At 42.3% G+C, this 14,886-nt stretch overlaps 1 protein-coding gene across 4 annotated transcripts in view; it reads right to left on the bottom strand.

Moving 5' to 3' along the window:
- The window catches only part of LOC145401030 (uncharacterized), a 512,459-nt gene that overhangs the window by 314,497 nt on the left and 183,076 nt on the right, over positions 1-14,886 (bottom strand). The gene's annotated exons all lie outside the window — the stretch shown is intronic.

The following is a 14,886-nucleotide window of genomic DNA, read 5'->3' as shown; positions in this document are numbered from 1 at the left end:
ATAAGGGTTGAAAGATGAAAAAATATTACCCTTATCAACTGTGGGACTGAAGCATACAATACGCTGGGTTAGGATGACTTCAGGATGGTGTAAAGTGTCATCCCGCTTAATTCACGATGGGTAAAGCTACTGTACACATGTTACAGAATATTCAACAGTAAAGGACAATAGTTAACATATCGATTTCGAGGTAGATATATTCAGCACATCGGCATGAAGAATGAAGGTGAGGTCAGTAGTAACCCACTGACAATAACTACAGCACAGAAGTGACAACAATTTTGATATTGATCTGAATTTTATCAAACGCTTCTCGGTACATTTGGCTGGAAAAAATCATAAGTGGGACATGCAGCCCCCTTTTCAATTCAACCAACCCTCAGCATTCTTTATCCTGGCACCTCATACTACTCCCTTACGGTCCGTGGATGCTCAGGCGATGGCTCAGTTACGGTAACAACCCGATCTTGCCTCAGCGCTCCGAGCATAACAAGTCTATAATGTAACATGTGGAGAGCCATGACCTGCAGCCTACATTTTACACATCACGGACTGTATACCATGCGGCAGTAGAATGAGCAGGAAGACACACGAAGTTTCACGCTATAAGATAATGTTGACTGTTTAGCTTGAAGCTATGTATATTTTTACAGAAATAGGCCTTTGTATACTAGCACCACTACCAGGTATTACAAAATATGTGACAAGCCGTTGGTCATTACAGTCTCTCTCTCTCTCTCTCTGTCTCTCTCTCTGTCTCTCTCTCTCTCTCTCTCTCTCTCTCTCTCCTCGTCCATCCGTGAAATTAAGGTAATCATAATCATCCACACTTCCTTATCTGGATTACATCCGGACTGAACGTTAACCTTCGTCCTTCATGCTAAGTTTTCGTAGTCACGTTAATCATTTGTTTTTGTTAGAAATTGAAGTTCATGTTAACCTTTCTTTGTTCGTGTTAAGATTATTACTACAGAAATCTCCCCTAAGCTGAATAAAATCGTCTGATGGTGGAGATGAAATTCGACTTTATCTCACTTCAGAGGATACAGAAAAAAGAACACAAAATTGCAGAGAAAGAAAATAAAACCAGATTACCCAGTGAAATGGCCACAGAGCCTTTCACAAATTTTAAACGTCTAAGAAATTCACTGCTTCTAAAGGCTTGTGGTACATCATAGGGTGGCACATTTACAACGCTCCTTATCCACTCTGCCGGGGGATTGTTTGTGTGTTTGGGGGACGGCTTAGTCAGCGCTCTCACTGTTCATTCTGCATCACTTCTTCATATCTTACTCCCATTGCCACACCCACGCCGGCACCAGCAGACTGAGCCATGTGCACAACACACAAGATACAATTAGATGAATCTCTAGTGGAGCACTATTTACCGGCCATCCTTTACATGGCTGTGGGTATTATCACACACACACACACACACACACACACACACACACACACACACACACACACACACACACACACACACACAGTCGACACGCACTCTACAAGTCAATAGGCCTTACCAAGAATACGATCCACCTCGCTTTTTAACATTTGACTGACCTCTGAGAATCTTATACTTATTACCCATCTGAAATTTACCATACCTACTCGAACATTACTTCCAGCTTTATTTGTTGTTATCAGTCTGACTCCATTTCTAACTAGTAAATGGGGAAATTAGGATCCTTGTGAGAATCCTATTTCCCGATGACGTTCACCTTATTACGAAAAATGGGGTTGGGATGGTATCAATGACGACGCCTTGATTAATAACACCGATTTATTCGTTTAATATGTGATGTTATATATTAATTTAAGGTTGTATCTACCAGGTGATTTTCTTCAGCTTGGGAAAGGTCTCTAGGGGATAATGAAGGCTGTAATTAACCCCCTCTATTTGAAAAGGTCTCTCCTAAGCTGAGTAAAATAGTCTGGTAAGGCCATTAATTAAACGTCACTGTTCTAATGAGGTTAAAAAACTGATCCAGCCAAAGCAAAATCACAGCAAAGGCGATGAAGTGAGCACATCTAATCCACATATATCACTACGTTTTATACCTGTAAAATAAAACTGATGAGAGACACCTACCCTTTTTGGCACCCTCGTGTTTCGGTATTCCCTGTACGACATTGTGGCGGCTTAGACTTCACTACTCAGTAATAGATGCTCACGTAACACTATTTTATCACTAGGCTTTTGTTTTATATTTTTCCTTCGCTGCCATCACTTCAGTTGACATCACTTTATTTATTGCTGGGTTGTAAGGAGTCTGGATATAAAGGAGGGAGTTCAGTCAATAGCAACTGCTGATTTACACTGTTTAATCACTCGACTTTTAACATTATCGCTTCATTTCAACTAGTTCAGTCCACATCACTTTATTTGGTAGACAAGAATATCATAAGTTAGGTCATATGTGAGGGCAATAAAGGGTTAAATCGGCATAGCTTGTAACTACCACACCCCTGTGTAACTTCAGATTAAGGATCTATCAAGAGAAGAAAAACTAGGTCTGCATCAGTTACAAGCAGTTATAATCAAAATAAGCTTCTCAAAGTAACTGTCGATCGAAGAAGACTGGAATGAGAGCTGTTAATCCCGGTTTCAGTCACCAAATAAACATCAGACTTTGTTCGTGGGATTACCTACAGAATTAGTATCCCTGTTACCCCGTTTAATCCGATGACGTTTATTTCCCTTTTTTCTTGCGTCCCTCAGGAGACTTTATTCACTTTAGGGGAATTTCTTGTCATGGAGGTGTTGCTGAAGGCTGTGTCTGACCCTCCTAATTCGAAAACTCTCTCCAAAGAGGAAAAAACGGAGATAGAAGGAATAAACTATAAAACATATCATCGTAGAGAAGGAGTAAATGCCTTCAGTATAATGATATATCTTTTGTTTTGGTCTTGCTTTCGCCAGATGATTGTCTTCACCTAAGGGTAGGCTTTTCGAACTGAAGGGGTTAGATATATACTTTATTAACCGCTTTACTGCAAGAGATCTCCCCCAAGCAGAAGAAAATTGTCCGGGATGGCAAGAGTAAAGTAGCATTTTTCTTCATCATAGTGTACAGATTAATCCCACGCAAAGAATTCAAGAGTGCGAATTAAGCCTAAGAAGGACGCATGGAAATAAGGTGACTTCATACATCATTCATTAACCCTTATACCTCGGGACCAGTTTATATTTTACTGTTTATGGCCAGACAGTTATACTAGTTAATGGGAAAGCTGATGAAGAGGTGGGTTGCTCGTTCATTAGTAGGCTCTCTCCTGTGCTGAGGAAAAGCGTCTGGCAGCAAAATGATTAAAATGTAAGAGGCGTCGCTCAACAATAAACTGAATAAAATCGTCTGGCAGCAACAAGATTAAAAGTAAAAAGGATGTGTTTGAACAGGAAGATTTCGAAAGTGTCCATCTCATATCTAAACCGAAACTTCAAGAACACGGGAAAAAATTGACACGAGTAATATAACGGGGAAGTGCCAGAGCTAGAGGCGGACAGCACTGGGTCACCGCTACACCACACCACCACCACCACCACCACAGCACCACACTCGTACCCTGCCACCACACCGGCCAGGGGGAGACTAGCGTGTAGCGGCCCGAGAGCTGAGGCGAGAGACTGGGCTAGCTGGCTGACCCACTGAGGCTGGTGGGGGTACGGGCACCTCTCTCTCCCTCTCTCTGCTTACTTCCTTCCTCTTCCCTCTCTCTCTCTCTCTCATCCGTGAACTCCTTCATTTCCCTTCTTCGACCTCTCTCCCTTTCTCCCTATCCTCCCTCTCTTCTTTACTTTTCCCCTCTCTTCCTCTCATTCCCTCCTAACTACGTTTCTTTCCTCTTAGTCTTTCTCTTCCTTCCCCTTTTTAGATTCCACTCCTTCTTACCGCTGCAACTATAATGATTTTTCTTTTATGCTCTCCATTTTCATGTATGACATTTCTATATAATCTTACTCCTTTCACACATTTCCTTTGCTCTTTCGCCTTCCATGTAAACACGGCATTTTTTTTTTTTCCTCCCCCTCTCACTCCTATCCTTCTTCTCTCCCCTCTCCTTCCCTCTCCCATACACAGCCTTCTCCTCCCTCTTTTGGTCCTCTCCTCCTTCTCTCCCTCCCTCCATCCCTCACCTGTCTCTGTCTATCTCATTTTCCTCTGTCATCAGATTTCTTTCTTCCTCGATTCAGCTTTCTTTCAGCCTCACACAGCAACTTCCTTCCTTACAGAACCGTCCATTACTTCTTTCTTTCTCCCCTTTCCTCCATTCACTCCTTCCCTTCTATCTTTTCCCTCCATCCTCCTCATTCCTCCGTTCTCTTCCTCTCGTCTTCCGTGGTCGTGTGTCTCCTCTCCCTCCCTCGCTTCAGCTAGCATCTCCAGCCATTCCTCCAACTTCCCTCTCCCTCTCCCCCTTCCTCCTCCCTCCTTTCCCTCTTTCTCGTGCCCTCTACCTCTCATCCCCCCTTCCTCTCCGTCCTCTTCTCCCTCACTCTATCCCCTCCCCGATATCCCTTTATGTCCCCCTCCCTATCCACCCTCTATTTTCTTTCTCCGTCCCTCCGTTTGAAAGCTTTGCCTCTCCCTCACTATCTCTCTCTCCCTCAATCCCCCTCCTTGCCTCTCCTCTCTCTCTAACCTCCCCCCCCTTCTCTCTCACCTCCCCCCCTCTCTCTCTCTCTCTCTCTCTCTCTCACTCTCTCTCTCTCTCTCTCTCTCTTCATCTGCCCTTTCCTCCCTCCTTATAAACAGAAAGGCATACCTACAAAGAAGAGCAAAGAGCAACACACCTATTGGTTCTTACGGGGCTGGTTGCTACAAAGAAGATTATTCCTATAATATCTAATTCTATGAGCTGAAGATAAGGACTACAATCCTCCCCCCCACTCCCCCTTCCCCCCACTGCACTCCTCCCCTTTCATTTTCTCCCCCCTTCCCTCCCTCCATCTGCCCTTTCTCCCTCCTCTCCCTCCGTTTGCCCTTTCCTCCCCCTATTCCCCTTTTCCTCCAGCACCCCTGTTCTTCACCCACCCTCTCACCTTCTCTCCCTCCAGACAACACCCCCTCCCTGTCCTTCGACAGTCTTGTATCACCCCTCCCCCTCCCTCCACCCTCGCTTTTCCTCCCTCAATTCCTCCTTGCATGATTGAGTGAAGCCAAGGGGGAATTAATGAGATGCGTAGAACAGACATAAGGCACAAATGGTGAACCAAAATACAATGATATTAAAGGATAGGGCATAATACAGTATAAGCAACAGATAATGAACCAGGCAATAGTTATGAAAAAGAAAGAAGAACCGATACAAGGTCCAGACAGTGATGAGGTAGAAAATAATGGTATGAGATAGTGGTATGTTGAAGGTTTTGTTGTTTTGATTGTTACGGACAGGCGTTGCCCTCGAGTTGCATTAACATGTCCCTCCACCCCACTACCTGTTCTCTCCCTCCCCCCCCCTTTCCCTCCTTCTCTCCCTCTCCCCCCCACAGCCCCCGTCCTCTTCTTTCGTTCACCATCCCCCTTCCTCCTTCCCCTCCCGCTGTGTGTACTGCCCCACTCACCTCGCCTTAACTGACAACGCCCAGCAATTCAGTTGAGCATCTCCGTTGGAGGTTAAACTCTACTCTTACGTGGCTCGTGTCTGGTGTACGGCGTTTATTTTTTATCTGTCCATTTATCTCTCCTTCCCTTACTCTATCTCACAGCTGGGAGTTACACTCTCCTCTCTAAGTGGTCCACGTCCAGTAATCTGTCTCTGTTATCTGTCTATCTACCTCTTACCTCAGTGCCTGGGGTTAACCTTTCCTCTCTGCAGGTATGATACCCTGTGTCTATCATTCTCTCTCTCTCTCTCTCTCTCTCTCTCTCTCTCTCTCTCTCTCTCTCTCTCTCTCACACACACACACACACACATACACACGTGTGTGTGTGTGTGTGTGTGTGTGTGTGTGTGTGTGTGTGTGTGTGTGTGTGTGCTTATTTGGTGGCTCAGTGCTTTTTTTCTTTTTTGTGCAGGTGTGGGCTTCAGCTGGTTTGGAATCGGCAGGCGTGGTTTCAGGTACATGTGTGTGTTCAGAAGCAGGTGAGTACCCAGGTGCAGATAAGGATATGTAGGTGGAGTGTTGTGAGTGTAGGTGTGGGCGTGGTCAACAATAATACATGAGTGAGGATGCAAGTTTGAACTCTCACACTCATATGGTATCAGACGAAGGTGTGGGTGAGTATGCAGATGTGAGTATAGGTACAGGTGTGACCGTTAATTAGTGCAGGGGTGGGTGCAGGTGTGGTGCGAATGTAATGTGAGTGTGGGTGCAGGTGTGGGTGCAGGTGTAATGAAAGGTGTGGGTGTGGGTGCGGGTGTTATGAAAAGTGGGGGTGTGAGTGCTGGTGTAATTAAAAGTGGGGGTGTGGGCGCAGGTGTGAGTATTGTTGTAGGTGTGGGTGTGAGGTGTGGGTATGGGTATAGGCGTGGATGCAGGTGTGGGTATAGTACTGGGTGCAGGTGTGGGTGGGTGCACGTGTGAGCAAAGGTATTGGTGAGGGCATTGTTACATGTGTGTGTACGCAGTCGTCCCTTCACATCCAGGTATTATAGCTATTTTCACTTTAGACCACGATTAAGTAACAAGCACGAAAGCTATCGGGATGTTTCGTGTGTGTGTGTGTGTGTGTGTGTGTGTGTGTGTGTGTGTGTGTGTGTGTGTGTGTGTGTGTGTGTGTGTGTGTGTGTGTGTGTGTGTGTGTGTGTGTGTGTGTGTGTGTGTGTGTGTGTGTGTGTGTGTTACTTAGGACTATAGGATGAGGAAAGAACGGTCTAACAAGAAGGAAGCGGTGGGGTGGATGTGACAATTAAGGATTGACCCGATGAGGTGTGACGAGCGGTGTGTGTAGCGGTAGATGGTGGTTGTGATGCAGAGAGACAGACGCAACACACTTGCTAGGGCATTAACAACATAGTGAGGTTTAAAGTATTGCAACATGAGATACCTTGCAATCAAAGGTTATATTTTTGTGTTGAGCATATACTCTGACAGTATTTTCATTCTGTCTGCACATTCTCCGGGAGTATTCTTTCACCCTCTTAATTTCTTGGCACATGATGTTACAGTGCAATCTCATGCTTCTTTTCTTTACGTAACTTGCACAAAGAAATTTCAGTCTTCAAACTGATTACGCTGATTCATACTCACTTTCAAAAATGATTTTAAAAAATAGTTCACTATTAATGAATAAGAGACAGTGTAACGAGAAAAGCGTTAAGCTAGTATAATGCTTCTTTTATTTTTGCCACTGTTACTTCCCAATGATCTTAGAAACCTCTCGCAATGAAGGGTTTATAGACATTCTTTTATATTTTTTCTTGTAACAACCAAGCGATAATAATCAGATAAATAATATGTAATCTCTGGTAATGAAGTGGTTAAAAGCAATACGATGACATTCTATTAGTTTTATTCTTGCTGCTGCTGGTCGATTTTATGAGCTTGGTAAAAGACCCCTGGTAGTGAAGGGGTCAAAAATACGTCCCAGTAACAAGAACAGGAGCACGAACACACGAACGTTACCTGATCGATATTCTGCCTGGCCTGCACCACACCTGCATAGTAATCAATAGGGTAAGTGGCCAAGGAATGCAGTGATGAGGCTGATGCGCTTGGAAACACAGAGAAGAGAAAGTCAATGGTTGGATGGCCTTGTAGACTGAAATGAAAATAGGGTTCTGTATTTTATTACCGGAGTGGATGGTTAAAAAAAAATATAAGATACTGTTATGTAGTTTGGCCCTGTGGTGTGAGTGCAGAAGGAAAAACTGACTAGTCGAATTCATGAGATGAGTGAATGATGGAGACTAGTATGGTACCAAAAATATATATATATATATATATATATATATATATATATATATATATATATATATATATATATATATATATATATATATACATATATATATATATATATATATATATATATATATATATATATATATATATATATATATATATATATGTGTGTGTGTGTGTATGTGTGTGCGTGGGGGGGGGACTGTTTACCTCTGCAGTAACTGGCCAGGTGAAGTGAATGGAAAGGGAAAGACTAGCCTGAAAAATGAATAAGAAAAGGTAACTGGTGGAAGCAGGTGTAACAGAAGAAAAAGACTTCGACTTAAAAGCTGATCGACTTCGCAACAGTCACAGGGGCGGACAGACGATTTTTGCCAAGTCCTGACCCTCATGTTTTTGCCAAGTCTTGACCTTCATACAAGACAGCCTATAAAGGTAGTTTTACATTCAGATTTACTGTAATGCAGAGCGAACAGGGACATGGGAAAACAAACTGGTGTGGTGGAAAACATACTGAGGCACAAGTACACTGGAGTGATTCGGCCACGTGGAATGAATGGGGAGGGAGAAAATGACTAGGAGATTGTACGTAAGTGGAGTGGCTGGCGAAAACAGTACTCTGTTCCCCTTAACTAGGAGTAAAACTGCCCTCCCTCCATCTTGGCTGCTGAGTAGTAACAAAAGATTAACGCAAGAATGAGGCGCTAGTCCCGAGGAAGTGCTGTGGAAAGGATGCAAGGCCGCAGCTCTGCCTCATTCTGTCAATGAGCTGCGGAAAACAGTATCAAAAGGACAACAATCTCTGCCCGGTTAAGATGAGCGATTTATGGTATTTTGGAAAACACAAGGATATAAAAAACTTGGGAGGTGATTTGACCACGTTTAATAAAATGAAATGAGAAAAACTGGCTGAGAAAGCGGGATGGTTGGTACAAGAAAGGGAGGACTAGGCCAAGAATTACGTGCAGAGTTTATATGAGGGAGGGTTGTGGGTCGTGGGAGGAGGCGAAGCTGATTAATATGGAAAGAAGTGACTGGAATACCTTTTTTTTTTTTTTCTGTCAAGGCCACTCCTCACAAATTGCGAGGTCAAGACACAATTAAAGAGATAGAAATGAAGACCATGATACACAGATGCATATGGAATGTCACGTAGATAGATATACAGATAGACAGATAGACAGATATGCAGATAGATAGACAGATAGACAGAGACGGGTTACAGAAAATTTGGATGGTAGGTTTGGAGTATGGGATTCAATGATGACTAACGGTGTATGTGAGGCTGGAATGTGGGGAAGGCAGTAGGGGATATTAATCGTGACAGGCAGGTATTGGATAGCCAGGTAGGTAGGTTGGCAGGTAGGTTAGGGCGGTAAACAGGTAGGGGTTTATAAAGGGAGGCGAGGCAGGGAGACTAAGGTAAGGCAGGGATATGAGGGAAAGGCAGAGAGAAGGAGATGTCTGGCAGTAACGCAGGTATATCAGGCAAGTGAGGCAAGGAGAGAAAGGCTTAACAGGGCAAGGTTTAGAGAGTTAAAAAAGATAGACAGAGAGACAGAGGACAGACACATATAGGCAGATAGTTAGACAGGCAAAGAGAGAGAGAGAGAAAAGCAGGTGGGTATGAGGGAAGGAAGACAGACAGAAGACAGGCAGAGAGGGAGAGCATCACGTGGCCTACTTCGCACAGCTGCCTCGAACACCTGCGTACAGGCATCCAGAACACTTGAGCTCAGGTGATGCCGTATGCTCGCCCTCTCGCTCATATTAGTGTAGCCTGATCACATACAGGGCTTTAGCCTGGTTGATATAGGAGACTTTGTAGCTCTTCTTCCGTAGCGATGAATAGTGCATAATTAACTCATGCACCAAGATGACGTTATATGTAATGCATTCTTTCTCTTTCCAAGGGAGGAATAACATAAAGAACTTCCATACTGCAAGCCTTCACACACACACACACACACACACACACACACACACACACGTAAGTAAATAAGGGAAATATCTGAGTATTCGAATGCAGATATGAGCACCTGATGATTACAATAGCGGGATCAGACGTGGTGAAACGCGATGCGACAAACTCTCACTCCAGTGGCAAATTTTTAAAGTTGAATTTAGCTATCCTGAGACGATTTTATTCAGCTACTGAGACTTTTCTAACGACAGGAATAATGTAAAGCCTCCATTAACGCATACCTGTAGTGTAGGAGAAGTCTTTCCTAAGCCAAAAACAATCTTATGGTGGTGTTCAGAATAAAAAAAAAAATACGGCATTGGTCTGAAAAGGTTAAAACAGCTGGAGTCTTACTGGCAAGTCACTTCCAGCCTACCCATTGCCATTTCACTACTTTCACTTAATGCCAACTTACATTCAGAATAATTGTTTCTAATGCGTGATATTTCGCACTGGCAATCTGCTGTTCAAATACAGGCATTTTTCCGAGTCATTTTGTCCTATTAACTCCTTATGTGCGATTACGTCATTCTTTTTTTTTTCCTATTACCACCAGACAATTTCTCTCGCCATAGAAAAATTTTGGAGTGAAATGATTAACCATAGAAACATATATATATATTTTTTTTTACCCACACAGAAACACGAAATTCATTCTAACTGTTCTTGTATTCTCTCCCCTCAATAGCAATATCTGAATTCTGGTTTTCCAAGGATGTAACTTGGGAATAATAATCTATACTGTAATTTTGCTTGCCCTAGACAGGTAATACTACCTAGAAATTTGCAGTTAATATATATATATATATATATATAGAGAGAGAGAGAGAGAGAGAGAGAGAGAGAGAGATCATTAAAAAATCTTTTCCCACTTAACTCTAAGGGAGCCTCGCAATTCTCCACTTGACTCCATTATTGGGAAAGTGTGGGATGGATGTGCAACACTGGCGTGAGGGAGTTGGTCACCTTGTGTGTGTGTGTGTGTGTATGTTAGTTATGCCAGTATGTATATCCTGCATCTGTGTGTGCGTATAACAGACAAGCTTTACTGAATGGAATAACATAGCACAGTAGTAATATTCATATCAAAAGTCAAATTAAAATATTTTTCTTTAGTTTCTCTCCTATAAATAATAACCTACATACGATATATGGCCAGGTGATACAAACATTGCGACAATGCTTACTCCCTCATTTTAAGTTTTAAAAAAAATTGTTGTGAATGTACTGTAACAGGTCACACTCTTGTAATAAAGTAAAAGAGACGAAACTGTGTGACGAAGAGACGCTATAATTCTTTGATGTATTGAATTTACGTGACGCAATCAGTGTGATGTGAGCAAATATTGTGATGCCATGAAGCGCATAAGAAGACCGTAATGATTTTCGCTAAGTGCTGCATGACACGTTAAGAAGCGCTGATGTTATATGATGTTAAGATGCTGTGAGATAATGAGACGAGATATTTGTGACATGAGGAAGATTGCTCGAAGCTTTTTTTTTTTCTTTACTGATCTGCAATCATGAATTGTGGAGATATGCTCAGATGATGATATAGCGTGATGCTTTTATTTTCTGAGAAAAAAAGTAATATGATAAACCTGTGTAACTAGGAACCATGTGTGATTAAGCATACTATACTGTAATGTAATGCCATTGTGCGGTAGATAGCGCTAACACACACACACACACACACACACACACACACACACACACACACAAACACACAAACCGCATCCCATGCCCTTTACAACACCTCTCCCACATACTTCAAATCATACTATCGCTCCTCACACAAGCACACTACCATATCCCAGACATCCACATCGTTTGTCTCCAGGATCATAGAGTTTTCTACCATCCTGTAGAAGGCTAAGAGGAGACGATGATACGCGTCTCTGTCACATGCGTTAAGTAGTCAAGCCCTGAAAGGTGATAAAATGCAGTGATCACGAGGAGGGAATATGAACCTATGACAGCTGGTTCTCACATCTGTCATAATCGCCACACACCACAAAGCCTTCCTGTACATACGCCACCGGGTAGTTGGTAAGATTAATAGCCTATCAAATTATGCCTCTCTCAGCGCCTGGGGAACGTACGGTACTGGAGTTAATGGATTCATCCCCCTGGCCATAACTGTGTAGCGGTGCTTGTCGGAGTGGAATACGGGATGTTGAAGCTGATACCCTCATTACAACAGGGCTTGTCAGGCTCTGCTCATTAATATTAAAGACAGATGCTACGAATTACAGGCTGAATAAACTCCTATGGCGCTGAGGTAAGCGCTTTAACACTGGCGTCGACAGGCGACGTCCTCATACTGCCAAGAGCATACAAAAGGATGAAAGGGTAGCAGACATTGGTTCATTTCTGTAAACTCGCAGTTGTTTTCTAACCCATTCTAAATCGACGCGGTGGCGGCGTGTGACTTTGTCCTACCAAACAGAGAGATCTGAGGGTGTACTGAACCAATCGTAGACTGACTACTTTAGTAATGATGATAAGATTTAATGTACTGGCACATGTAGAAGACTATCTTTATGGAAGCAGAAGAAATTTATGGAAAATCTACAGGTCATTCCCGAGATACTGTTAAAGTATGATTTCGGAGAATTGCATTCACTGCTTATACTCTAAGACCTGGAAGTAATTACTAAAAAATCACATGCCGAACTGTTACGTGATTAAGAAGCTTATCATTATATCCAGTGCCGTGACAGTGGTTCTAGTTCGTTGCATGATTATGTCGTTCAAGAAAAACATGAAATCTTCTTACCATCCGTAAAACATGCAAGTCTGTGAATCCAACCATATAGCAGAGACAAGAAAGTACAGTCAAGGTCACTAGTTGTATTTTGCACGTCTGGGATGCCTGACCAAAAAGAGGACTTCCAACCAGTTAGATTCTCACTGCGTGGCTTAGAGGAATCTCATGTGGCTGTGAGTGGGGAGATTGCACAATCATTGTTGTATGAGAGGATCTTAATAACTGTACTCTAATTCTTCTGTTTTCGCTTTTATAGTAACCTTTGGCGGCATTGTTGTTCTCCCAAACCATAAGCATAAGCATCAGAAGAACGTTTACATTGTCACAATGAAGCCGATGATGATGATTAGGATCAGTCATACCAGTTCGATGGATGTTTTTAGGTCAAGAATGAAATGACTGTAGAAATGTCCTATACTTCGTGATTGTTTATGGTTTCAGGTGAAACACTTCACTACGATGACGCCTTCATTTTATTCTTGTAACCACCAGACAATTATACTGAAATTAAATAAGGATCTTATTTTTTTAACTAGAGGGTCTGGTTAATTAATCATTTCACTTCGGGAGGTTTATCCTGTGTTGAATAAACTCATCTATGGACATTAATAAGAAATTATTTCATAATCAGTGTGATGATAATTACCGTCCTTTACTGTGGTGTACGGCATTATTTTGAAGGGATTATCAGAAACGGCAAAATAAAACACCTTGCATTATCAGTAGACAATCACTTAAAATCCCTAATAATGCGTCAAAGAAAAAATAATCTTATATTTCCAACAGAAAATGAAAAACTTCCTGAAATGTATCGAGAAGTTAGGTACAGATTGAACCTAATGGAATTCGTAACTCGCCGTTGTGCAAAACCACCTACTCTGAAGAAAAGGTAATGGAAAGTACAAGAGAAAGCATCGCAAATTACCCCGTGGAGAAAGTAACTTAAGGGTTTGACATGCGACTGAGATAACCCTACTTTCTTCTGGTCTATTCGTGGAAGACAGGTAGGTGGAAAATAGATTGCCATTAACCATTTATCCCACTGAAAGCGATAAAAGAGGTTTGATGTGGTACTGATGTAAGAATGGTAGTTTATCCATGTCATTGTGTATTCACGAATGATGAGGAAAAACCTATAACTCTGCACGTTAGCAACAGTAGCCAAAAGAAAATGCTCATAGAAGATGCGTGACATGCTACTAATAGAACCTTGTCATGATACTAAAATAAAAAAGAAAATAATCCTTGTCAATTTGCGTATACTTAAATGACGAAGGAAAAAATACATCCCCACACCATTTCCCCAACAAAAACGATAACTTAATGAAAAAGGTTCGACATGCCATGGAAATTACGGTACTTCCTCCCTGTCAGTATGCGTATGGAAGACTGATGAGGGAAACCATACAACCTTACACTTTACCTCTCAGCAGAAAGTGAAAAACGAAGTCTGACACGTTAATTAAGAAAGAATGACATGCTACTAAAAAAGGTTTGATATGCTACTGGAATTCAAGTACTTCATTCCTGTCAGTATGCGTATGGAAGAACGATGAGAGAAAGCATAAAACCCCACACATTACCTCAGCAGAAGGTGACTGTGTGGACTCCTTCATGTCCCTCCTGTCACCACAACAAATGCCCCGGGTCCCCAATGAGCCGGGGTTTATGGAGGTGGTGAGGGAGAAAGTGTGAGGGTGACCTGAGGGGAGGCGTCAAGGCAACAGGTTCCCACGCCCTCCATTACCTCCCCTTACCTCTTTCACCTCCCCAGACCTCTGTCTCACACATTGCCCCCAACACTAGAGGTCAAGTCAGCAAATGCTGGAGCGCCTTTGCAGCATAAAGAACTACTAAGTAGGCCTACATTTCTACACATGCAAACTACTGCCAGTGCGTGAGTATGTATGTAGGGGGGAGGAGCAACAATTTGCAATCGGCATATATCATTCATATACTTTCCTATCACCACAGCTTACAATGTGCAATGGAGATACAGAAATTGACAATTTTTTTTTAATGATACTGATAAAGCAACTAAAACAACCAACCAGCGTCATCCACAAATCAGTTTGAAACTAAAGTTTATTAGGCATATCAGCATCAACCTGAACTTTAAAAATTACCTGTTTTTTAGGTGGTAGGAAGCATTAGCAAATCTTCTACTTTAGGTGTATTAACACCTTAAGTCCCACGATATTATCTGAAGGTAGCAAGATAAAATGAAAAACGTCATCGGACTGAAGGAATTAAGAGCATGGCGAAATGAGTTTTTAGATGATTTATCAACATAATCCAGATCCT

This window comes from Coenobita brevimanus, chromosome 54, assembly GCF_032717465.1.
Source record: "Coenobita brevimanus isolate Jiangsu-jjx chromosome 54, ASM3271746v2, whole genome shotgun sequence".
Lineage (NCBI taxonomy): Eukaryota > Metazoa > Arthropoda > Malacostraca > Decapoda > Coenobitidae > Coenobita > Coenobita brevimanus.
This window is presented reverse-complemented; position numbering and strand designations above follow the sequence as displayed.